The following is an 11780-nucleotide window of genomic DNA, read 5'->3' as shown; positions in this document are numbered from 1 at the left end:
CCATGACTCATTACTCGAGTGTTACCTTGTCAGTCCGCAGGAACTTCTAGTGATCTGGACCATTATTTTAAAGTGAAAAACATGTTAACTCCTGACTAATTACTCAAGCGTTACCTTGTCAGTCCGCAGGAACTACTAGTGATCTGGACCATTATTTTAAAGTGAAAAACATGTTAACTCCTGACTAATTACTCAAGTGTTACCTTGTCAGTCCACAGGAACTACTAGTGATCTGGACAATTATTTTAAAGTGAAAGATTTAACTTTAAAGTGAAAGATTTTTTATTTTAAAGACAAAATTTCTTAAAACTACATAACGTTACTGTTATAAATAAACAAATAACAAACAAACAAACGTAACGTTAATCATTTATTTTTTGCGAAAATATCAAAAGTGGTACCAAATGTAGTTCAAATGATAATGAGTTCTAGTCGCAGTCCTCTATATGGAGGTCATAGTTTTTATAGGGTACAGAGCAGAATTTAATTTATTAATCCATGAAATTATGTATGTGTCTTCTCTCCGTGAAGGCGCACTGGCGCAGTACTCAAATGCATAGACAGTAAAAGAAATGGACACAGTGACCCCATTGGAACTCAATTGAGACAAGTGAAGCCCATTTTTAGCGTTTATTAGCACTTCCGTTTCTGACGCGCAGACTCAAACGAAGCTTGACGACGTCAGCAACCTGTCGGACAGATCTAAATCTTCTAAGTGGCTGTGCGTGCAAAATGCCATCGTTAATCTTGCAGAGACGGCGAGCTTGAGCGGGGAGTTGTTTGGCGTGAGTGAGCAGGAGTAAGTATTCTGATTAATTATTTTGTATAGTATTTTAAAATGTAACGCCAGTATGCCATATTAAGTTAATTGCCTGCGAGCTTCTCCTCCTGTCTGTACGGTAATGCGACAGAGAGACGAGTGGTTATGACGCAATCGTTAGCCTATTTTTTACAAAAACTGTTTATACGGGGCCATAATGTAACATAGAAGGTAATGGAGCCCTTTATACATTGTCGTGTATCTTTAGAAATAAATAATGGACAAATGGAGTCTTTAAATGCCTCAGATGTAAAGTTATTCGCTGTCAAAGTGACGCCAAAATGAATGGGAGTCAATGGGAATGCTAACGCAAGTGAAGTTCTGCTAAAAGATGGCAGCCCCCACCCGACTTCAACTTCCGGTCGAGTTCCTTGCCCCCTGCTCAAATGTCATAAACTGAAACACGACATGTCGCAATCTGTGACGAATTGGATGAGGACCAATGAGCGTTCGATATCAGTGCCGTAAACCATGTCGTAACGTGGCGCAGTGGCGCTATTTTCAAATTCGAATCATAACAGCGCGAGCTTTGACTGTGACGGACGCTGTTGCTGAGAATGAATATGAAGATCCATTGATAAAGGGCTGAATTTGGATATGTTCCTTGCAAACATCTGGATTCTAAAGATATGCAGTACAGCAAACAAATAAAATGGATGTGATTTGTAATTGTATGCTGTGCTTTTGTGTGTATCTATGGTTTGCAGCATGCACAGAAATGTTATTTCCTATTAAATAGACGAGTAAACTGCTTTCAATAAATTGAATAAAAACATGTATTGATATTACAATTAAATACAACAGATTTAAATCATTAAAGCCACGATTTTAATATTAATACATGGGAATTCATATACATTCACACTTTACGTTAGAATATTTACATTTTTTTAGCTGCTAACACGTAAGTATTTGTACGTTTTACTGCTATAAATACGTCTAAATTGTACGTTTCTATGTGCATGGAAACGTAAGTAAATATACGTGTGATAGAACCACATTTAACGTGAAAATACACACGTATTCTCATGAGATCACGTTGAACACTCAAGTAATGAGTCATGGATTTCACAAGTAATTTACAATAAAATTATCTGACACATAATGTACAGCCATATATTTCTGTGAGGAACTAGTGATATTCTACCAGAATATAATCTGGTATATAAATTGTAATCTGGAAGATGTTGTTTTGTGCTTAACACTATAAATGCAGTCAATGTTTTCATGAAGGATGCAAATATGTTTTGAAAAGAGAACATCATTATTTATTGTCACTTCCTAAAGAGAAGCCCTCCCCAGCATAATATCACTAAAGTTATTAGAGTTGGAGACATTGAAGTTAATGGAGCTCATTAAATATATGATATGGATAGGCTATATATATATATACGTTTCCATAAAGAAGCTAATTGTTCACTTTATAGACGTAGCTGTTGTGATTAGTAACTTATTGGTTATTCTTCATTACTTGGCCATAGTTCCAAAGTAGTTCTCAATGACGATATTTTTCTTTAGTAATTATCAAATACCTAATAAGGAACTACCTATGTCCTAAATGAGCTATTACTTACTGATTAGTTAATCTTGCTTCTATATTAGTTAATAGTATTAAGTTAAGTGTAAATGTAGTACTACCTATTACTTCCTGCGTAGTTACTTATTAACAACGGACCGTTATTTTAAGTGTTACCACATTTCCGTTACAAAAAAAACAAAAACGTCTATTTTAATAAATAAAAACAAAAGCTTGTCTGATAATATAGTGAAGTTGCTAAGGCAGGATTGGACAGTATTGACAAATAGAACATCATAGTGTCTCTTACATCCAAACTATGTGACCTATGGAGCGCTAGGCCTCGCAGCTATCAGTCAAACACTCCATCACTAGCCATTAAAAGGTACAGAAATATTACCTGTGAAGACATGCCTCCTTCAATCCTGATCTAAGCTACAGGAAGCACCGTCTATTGGGCCAGCGCAAGCTTCTCTTTACTCCCATGATTTAAGGCTCTCCCTTCCAAGCACCTCTGTGGAGAAGCCTAACTGCTGGTTGGAGCATAGCAAGAGTTGAAGATGCCTGTGAAGCTTAACTAGACGTGTCTGACTCGCTCTCAGTTCAGTGCAATCCTTCACTCACAGGCATGTTGATGTGGGCGGTGAGGAGAGGAGCACTTTCCTTCCCTCAGCACAAACACCTGGAATCAGAAACGTAACGTTAAACAGCTGCTTGACTTCATCCAGGGTTTGTTGTACTGTAATAAACATTTATGTCGTGCATCATGGGATTGTACAGGGCTGTCATGCTCCTATTTTTTGCGATGGCACCAGTGGCAGAACCCATCTTTGTTGGTGAATGTTCAGAGGATTTTCAGCTTCAAGCAAGAGACTGAGCACATTTTATTGTGAATAGAATATGTATGCCACTGCATTTTAGAGAAACACTGTTTTATTATCAAATATATAGGGTGAGAGTCTCTCTTTGATGATGTCAAAGATCCCTTTGTCACTCAAGCACTCCACAAAAGCGTCATTGGGCTAATTCAGCCCTGGTACCAGTAGGGGGATCTATAGACACACAACGATTCACTGTAATCGGTAAAACATTAACTACACATTAAAAGAATTTGCTTATATCAAAAAAGAATATTATCAATGAAACTGCTCAACTGAGGTCATCTTGAAAAAGGCCATCCTCATGCAGTACAAATTTCCATCGTACAGAAAACTGATGGCTAGGTTCATGACTGGACGGCACGCTGCAGTGTTCTGGATGTTCAGAGTAAGCTTAAAGGATGGGCCCAACCCTTGAACCTGTGCAGAAACAGGAAGCAGACGTTGAGGTTGGTATCAGCCGTCCAGTGTCATCTTGTTGGCACATTCAGAATTGCTCAACTCACCACAGCGTTCATCTTGAGCAGCTGGGTCAGGCTCGCTGACATGGGTGTGAGCCTGGACTCCAAGGCTTTGACATAGGCCCGTGCTGCAGTGGGACACAGCCTGCTCAGGTCCATCTGAAAAGCTCTGTGCATGGCTTCATAGAAAAAGACAACAACGGTCTCAACTTTCAGGTTTATTTGATGTGAAATACAGTAAAATAACAATATTGTAAATTGTTACAATGAAATAAAAATGCAATTTATTCCTTATTATCAATGGTCAAATTAGTTTTGCTGATAAACATTTTTATGGATACCATAACACACTACCATTCCAATTTTGGTGTGAGAAAGTTTTTTTTTTTATAGTGATACAGAATATTTGTATTCTGTTCTTTAGAACAAGAACCATGAAATGTATCTTGGTTTCCACAAAATTTAAAAAAAAAAAGAAAGTTTTTTGATAATAAGAAAACCTGTATTAATAATTGTATACCAATAATAACTGATAATAATTGAGCATCAAATAAGCATATTAGAGATTAGATGATTTCTGAAGTTTTTTAAGTTTTGGTTGCTCAAAATTCACAAGAATAAAGTGCATTTCAAATAAAATAAACAGAAAACAGTGATTATAAATTGTAATACTGTTTTACAACATTACTGTTTTTACTGCACTTTTTATTAAATAAGCGCAGCCTTAAGCATAAAAAATATTATTCCTAACTTTTGACTGGTAGTGTATATAGTGTGCATATAATATGTAAAATTTGCTCAGCTGAAATTTTGAGATGTGGCTTTACCAGGAAAGTTTTCTAAGACTTACTTTCTCCCTTAAAAACACTCTGAACAGCATACCAATTTCAGTTTTACAGTTGTTTCAGTTTTTGGCTAAATCAAAACTTTAATTTCAACATAGGTGTTTCATGAACAAAATTTACTTTGGTCATCACTTACCTACTGCATTTTCAAGCTTTCTCAAGGTCTGGTCCACGTAGAGCTTGGTTTTCTTGGGAACATTCAGACGAATGCTCTGGCCTATTGGAAGTCCAGAGGCCAAGTCCCTGTCGTCAAACACAGCCGTCCTCTTGAGAATCTTCACAATCAAACCTCCTCCTGGATCACATACTGTTTATGACATTTACAATGGTTTATATGTTCAGCGTTATAGTTACCCTGAACTGTTTTATCTACCATGAAACATGCTTTACTACCTTTGGTAGTCATCATCAGAGAGCCATCTTCCCGTCCATCACCCCCGAAACAAATGCTTGTCTCTATATCCTGTAGGCATGAAAGTCTCTGATGATGATTTGGAGAACAGTAGTGGTGGTAAATTTTTGCATGAAGGTTGCTGTTCGTAGATATTTGGACACGAGATAAGTACATAACTTTCTTTACATAATAATTAGCCTATTAGTTTAGCAACCAAATGTTATACCGCATCCAACGATTCACTCATGGAAACTATTCATATGCCGAATGATAGGTTTGCGAGCCCATATGCATGGGTAAGTTTCAGTTTTTAGTAAGTAAAGCCCGGCTCACACTGTGCAATTTTGGCCATGATTTGGTCATCGGAGATAAATTTAGAAAATCCTTAAAGATTCCTATAATCCTAGGCTAAAATCTGTAGTCTTTGATCTCTGGTTTGACATGTCAAATTTGATCGCAACAGCCAATACGATGTTCTCATACGATGAACATTAAACTGTCTCCGTTTTTCGAAGCAAGCCATGATCAGATTTCTTCTAAGCGCATAAACTTCGGCATTCCCGTCCTCCGCTCACTGAATTTATTATATATTGCTCACTGAATTTATTATATATTGCCTTTGCTATAAACAGAGGTTACCCCTGCTGTTTTCGTGTGGGTGTTTAGTGCTGTTTGCACTATTCTTCTTAAATAAGCCAATATTCCTGCCATTCATATACTTAATGATAATCAACATTACAGCCCCTCGTGCAATGTATTTAAGTGGTCACTAAACGTGTGTAGGTTGATAATGTAGGAACTTTTTTCTTGTAGAGTAGTTTTCTTGTGCGCACCCATTTATGCACCCATTTATAAAGTGTCTTGACTGTCATAGAGGCCCAATTCCAATTCTACCCCTTAGCCCTTCCCCTATCCCCTACCCCTCCATTTTGCTCATTCGAGGGAAAGGGTATAGGGGTGTCTCGATTCTCTTTTGGTTGGAGGGGTAGGGGTAAGGGGAAATGCAAGGTAGCCCTTCAAACGAAGATTTTTCGGGACCACACTTCAAACGAAGGAGTATGAATTGTCACGGCAACATGGCTGCTACAGCGAACAAAAAGACACATAAATGTAAGCTTTTTTGGCATAAATAAAATTTTAACGAAATGTAATCATTTGTTTTATGTTACATTCAATTGTGAGTTCATATTAACGGTCATGTAACTTAAATAAATGTTTGCAAAAATCGCTAATATTTGCTAACATCATATCATTACAGACTGCATGTTAGTGCCACAGCATATGTCTGATCAGGGCAATAACTGCCGTAGACTAATATATTTATATATATTCCTTTAGCTGACGCTTTTATCCAAAGCAACTTACAATTGCTAAATATGTCAGAGGTTGCACACCTCTGGAGCAACTAGGGGTTAAGTGTCTTGCTCAGGGACACATTGGTGTCTCACAGTGGATTAGAACCTGGGTCTCTCACACCAAAGGCATGTGTCTTATCCACTGCGGCAACACCACCCCATAATCCCCCCAATAATTAGAAATCACTAAACCATATTCTCAAATATTGCCTATCTGAGAGAGAAATAGAGAGAGAGAGAGAGAGAGAGAGAAATGGAAGGTGCGTGTATTCCCGTCTGTGCGTTTATTTTTTTAGAGTGATTTTACTTAAAAACAGCGATTATATCCTCTTGCTGCTGGAAAGTATAATGTAGCGATTCAGTATTTAAACTGTATTTAGTAAAAGTCGTGGGGCAGCGTTGACAAGTTTATTTTCTCCTGGATGTGTGAGCTGCGCGATTTCAGTAAGTTGTGTGTCAGTAAGCAGCTGATTAATACAGAACGATAATTAAAGGCTCTAATGCTCACCAGCACACCAGTAGATGTGTGTATTGTAAGAGGTAGACGACGAATGATGGCTTGTGAGGTCATGGTAGTGGTGTCCCAATCCTTAGGGGAATATTTTCTCCCCTACCCCTTGACAGTCTGTGGTAGGGGAAGGGGTATAAAATAGAATTGGGATTGAGCCATAGTCGGACAACTGAGATTCCACAGTGTGCTTATTTATTTTTTTAAATCGCACAGTGTGAGCATGGCTTTGGTTTAGTTTGTTATGGACATAACCATAGGCATCAATTTATGTTTCTGCCGGAGGGTGAGAAAACAGGCATTTATTTTACTGCTGTTTCCACAAGTAGCCAGATTTGAGCCTTGATATTCACTCATCGACATGTGTTGCAAAATCGCCGTCAAATATCTGAAATCTGAGGCAAATCGATGCTCGTTCACAACCCTTATAATCCTCTGAACGCACACACTAGACAATTAGACCAGACCACGAGACCACACACACTTGATCATTGTAGGAATGATTTCACCGTGGCATGTGATCTCATAGAGACTAGAGAAGGAAAACAGCATCCGGTAGTTGACGCTTGCTCGTTTTTATTCCTGTAAATCACATTCATCTATAAAGGCTATTATTTTTTTCTTTTTTTATCGCTTTGATAGCGTTTGTATATGAAATAAGCTCATTATGAAATGCACAAAATGTTGGTTTCACTTTCAAGTACTTTGATTTGTGTAGGCTATATAACATTTTCCCAACAGATGTTGTTAACAAAGAAGTCATATTTGTTATCGTGCGTTCGGGGAGGACTTTATAGATCATGATCTTGAATTATTTCTTAATCACTTTTCTCGTGTATTTGGTTGTGAAACATAGTTTGTTGGCCAGACAGAGTTGTCGGCGATCCTTCCTATTGTTAAGTCATGCAGCGTTTAACCTCCTGTCGCCGATTCATTGTGCGATGTGAATACAGCAGCAACTGAAAGCTACCCCAAATAGTTGTGCAGTGTAAAAACAACTGTGATCCCATGACTTCATGACTTCAAAATCATGCAGTCTGAACTTTGCACAAAAGATAACTGTGCTAAGTTATCATACACATTCGCAATAAATGCTTAACATATTTAAACATTCTAATGACTCAGTAATAAATTATATTGAGTGCTTGTGGTCAGGTCTTCTGTCACAATTCGCTGCCGGAAGGAACGAAGGAGATACGGAGAAGCATTAAACAGTCCTTTAATAATATGACACAGGGTAAAATTCACAACAGGAATGAGGAATGACATACGAACTACCTGGTAGACCTGACAGAGACAGACTGCATAGACTAGGACTTATATACAAGGGGTAACAAGCTTGATTACAAGATGGATGACATGAACACAATCAGAAAAAGGGAGAAACTGAGGACATGGGGAGGGAAAACATACATAAAAGAGTCCATGGATGTGTACAGCACTATAATATTATATATTTTTTTCCCTCTAACATTTGTTTTATTTAGACCCATGCAGTATTTAAATTATTTCTGATAGTAATTGTTAAAAAGTGATGTACACACAGATGCAACTTATGTTTCTGAAATGTATATAAATTAATATATTTTAATTATATTATACTATTTAAAAGTACATATACAATGGGGACCATTTGCACCAATAACAAAAAAAAAATCATATGTTGTTCATTCATCCTACCCATGTTAAACTTTAGCCTTAAACACTGCTATAATTATGAGGGGGACCTTGGAAATCCTCTCCCCTGTAAGGTGTCCCTGGCTCCAAAATGTTTGAAAACCCCTGTGTTAAGAACTAGTTTGACCAACTAGCAGTTAGCCAAGAGATAATCAGTCTCACTTTTCTGATTCAAATTGTCTACATTATTTGTAACTGAGTTTAACACTGTAAATGTCACACTACGGGACGCCTACATTTACTTCACTATATTACAATTAAATCTAATCTAATCTTGACAAACTATATATATCGTTGGAAAGGTCTAAGACTCCTAAATATATATTTTACCAAATGTTTTTTGTTAAAAATTATGTAGGAAAAGTAATAGATTCATTTAAATCTACATAACAGGAGGTCTGACCTTTGTTAAGAAAAAAAAAAAAAAAAAAGATTCTTCATTGCCTCTTCACATCAAGATTGATAACTATAACGATATTTACACACATATTTACATCCACCTAAGGATGATAACATTTTGTGGATTATATGTGCACATTGCGGTTATGTTGTCTGCTGCCTTTTAAATGCTCCTCTTTAAAGTCAGGCGGATTGACTTTCAATGTATTCATCATTCATGAGCTGGGGAAAAAAATCTGAAATTCCAATTATACTGTTCTTTTGTGTCATTATCAATAAATGTGTATCGTGGACTATTCTAATAGAATTAGTATATGATAACTAAAACTTTAAGGTTCTTTGTGTGAACGTTCCTAAACACTGCAGGAAAGCTATTTGCATTAATGATAATGATCTCTATAATGAAGTCTTTAGTTCAGAAACAATAATTAGCATGTATCTCACTGAACAAGTCACATGATTTCAACAAAAATCTCTTTATGTCCCACTGTTTCAGAAAATTTCAAACTATAGGAAAAAATGCTGTTAGGAGGATTTTCAATAAAGTTGGTAAATAAATCATTTAAACTTCCTATTTTGCAGATAAATCATCTTTAATGTTTAATGAAGTGTATTATAAATTACATTTTGCTTTAATAAAAAACCTTTACAACACATTTACATGGCTTTAACCAGCAAACTTTCTCAGCTCATATATTTATATATTTAAGTTTTTTTTTTTTTTTTTTTTTAAGTAACATAAGTTCTGATGATACTTATGATCTGATGATAAAGCCAAAAGCTAATAGAAGAACATAGTGTGTAACAGGCACATATGAAGCATGTGTAAATGTGCTGACCTTGTAAAGGATGGTAAAGGCCTCTGGATCTAATATGTAAACATCACCGTTCTCTGTGCCAATCACCAGGCAGCTAACTGCATCCTCATCTGCCATGTTCTTCTTTAACATCCCTTTACAGGTAATGACCGTCTGAGACAAACAAAGAGACAAATTTGTGTATTTGTGCTTTAGTTTTTTGTCTATGTGTGAGTCATTGCATATATGTAGATATTGGCACCTGTCTAAGTATAGGCTGGTTTTTTTGTGAAGAACAAAATTCTCCATTTCCTGTGGCTCAAGCATGAGGAACCTGAATAATTTACACAAGAAATGCAATGAATCATCAGATAAAAGATAATATTGCAGCTGCATGGGTCTTCTCAGGTGATATCATTTCCAGTTGTGTTGTTTTATGTTGGTTGCACAAATTTAACTTTGATCTGCTGAAAAAAAAAAAAGGTTTTCAAATGTAAAAGAGCACTTAAAAAAAAAAAAAAACTAAATTATTATTTTTTTTTTATTCTATTAGGGATTATTATTTCTTCATTATGATATTATGAGATTTGTATTACCTTGACATTTCTTTTTTTTACTTTACTGCCCCCAAGAAAGATTAAAATAAAAATTTTTAAACAGATATTAAAGGCATTTTAGGTCATTATATGTACGAGCTGCACATTTGACTTATTTTCAAATAAACTCCATTTGATATAAATAAAAAGTGGGTATCATGTCATTGACCTGTATTGACTTGACCATGCGTGACATTCTTTGTTCTGTGGAACATAAAAAGTAGATATTTTGAAGAATATTGTTGTTTTGGTGCACATTAAGTTAAGCGCACTTACAATGGCACAAACACACTATCTCACCTTATTCTCTCCATGCAAATCTGAATGAAGTGTAACAGACTTGTAAGTAAACCTGCTAGGTTATGCAACAGTGACTCACCAATGCAAGAGAAAAATGTGTATAGATTGGCGACCGGGTCATAGTGAGCATCAAGCCATTTGAAACTGGAGACTGAACTACAAGAGCACAGGAAGACTAACGTTACTTCAAATAGACCTGCTTAAAAACTCATCTCTGCATATGAACTAATTTTTATGCACTGGGTTTGAAAACACACAAACTCTGTTGTGTTGTGCCGCCATACTTGGGCAAATAAGAGTAACGTTAGTTGTGTCCAAACATACACTCCTGCTATTAAAAAAGGATTGATTAAGGAAATTCTAAGCCTCATAAATCAGCATATAACCTCTCATGTGTCTTTAAGCTCCTGGGAAACATAGGACATGGCAAATGCTTTTTATTAATGATTTAAAGCTGTGATAATCAAGTTGCTTGGACTGTCTGTCTGCTGTAACCATTAGATCGGCTTTCCTCATTCCATATGGCAGCCACAAGTGCTCTACATTGAACCTTTTCAACAGGAATAGTTCGTCTTAACGAATAGTTCGGTGTTCTCGGACCGTTTTAACTTATTTGTTATCAAAAGCAATGAAATGTGTTTTTAAAAATAACATTATATTCAATATAAATCATTTAATCATTCTAATACTCTGATGTGCTCAAGAAACATTTATTGAAAACAGTTGTGCTGATTGAAAAGTTTAGGGTAAAATAATAATAGGGTAAGTCGAACAAAATAATACTTTTATTCAGCATTTATAGTGTTACATATTATTTCTGTTTTAAAGAAATGCTGTGTTCCTTGAACTTTATTCATCAAAGAATATATTTTAAATTATTTTCAATCATTTTCAAATTATATTTTCCACATTAAGCATGCTTTCCACTGTCAACACTGACAATAATAAGAACTAACACCAATAATAATTGAAGAATTAAGCCCCAAATTAGCATTTTAAAATGATTTCTGAAGAATCATGTGACACTGAAGACTGAAGTAGGCTAATGATGCTGAAAATCCAGCTTTGCATCACAGGGACAAAATAAATTATAATAAATAAAAAACTTTTCATTTTTATTCCAATAATATTTCACTGTTTTACTGAATTTTTTTTTATCGGAAAAAAGGGGAAAAAACATAAAAAGTGTTATTATATGTTTGTATATATCCATGTTATTATTGTGCAAGACAAT

General features: G+C 35.7%; 1 pseudogene; it reads right to left on the bottom strand.

Annotated features, from left to right (window-relative positions):
- Positions 1-2895: 2895 nt before the first annotated feature.
- On the bottom strand, positions 2896-10828 carry LOC113071730 (Bardet-Biedl syndrome 1 protein homolog; annotated as a pseudogene).
- Positions 10829-11780: the final 952 nt, after the last annotated feature.

The sequence above is a fragment of the Carassius auratus genome, unplaced genomic scaffold (assembly GCF_003368295.1).
Source record: "Carassius auratus strain Wakin unplaced genomic scaffold, ASM336829v1 scaf_tig00007940, whole genome shotgun sequence".
Taxonomy (NCBI): domain Eukaryota; kingdom Metazoa; phylum Chordata; class Actinopteri; order Cypriniformes; family Cyprinidae; genus Carassius; species Carassius auratus.
This window is presented reverse-complemented; position numbering and strand designations above follow the sequence as displayed.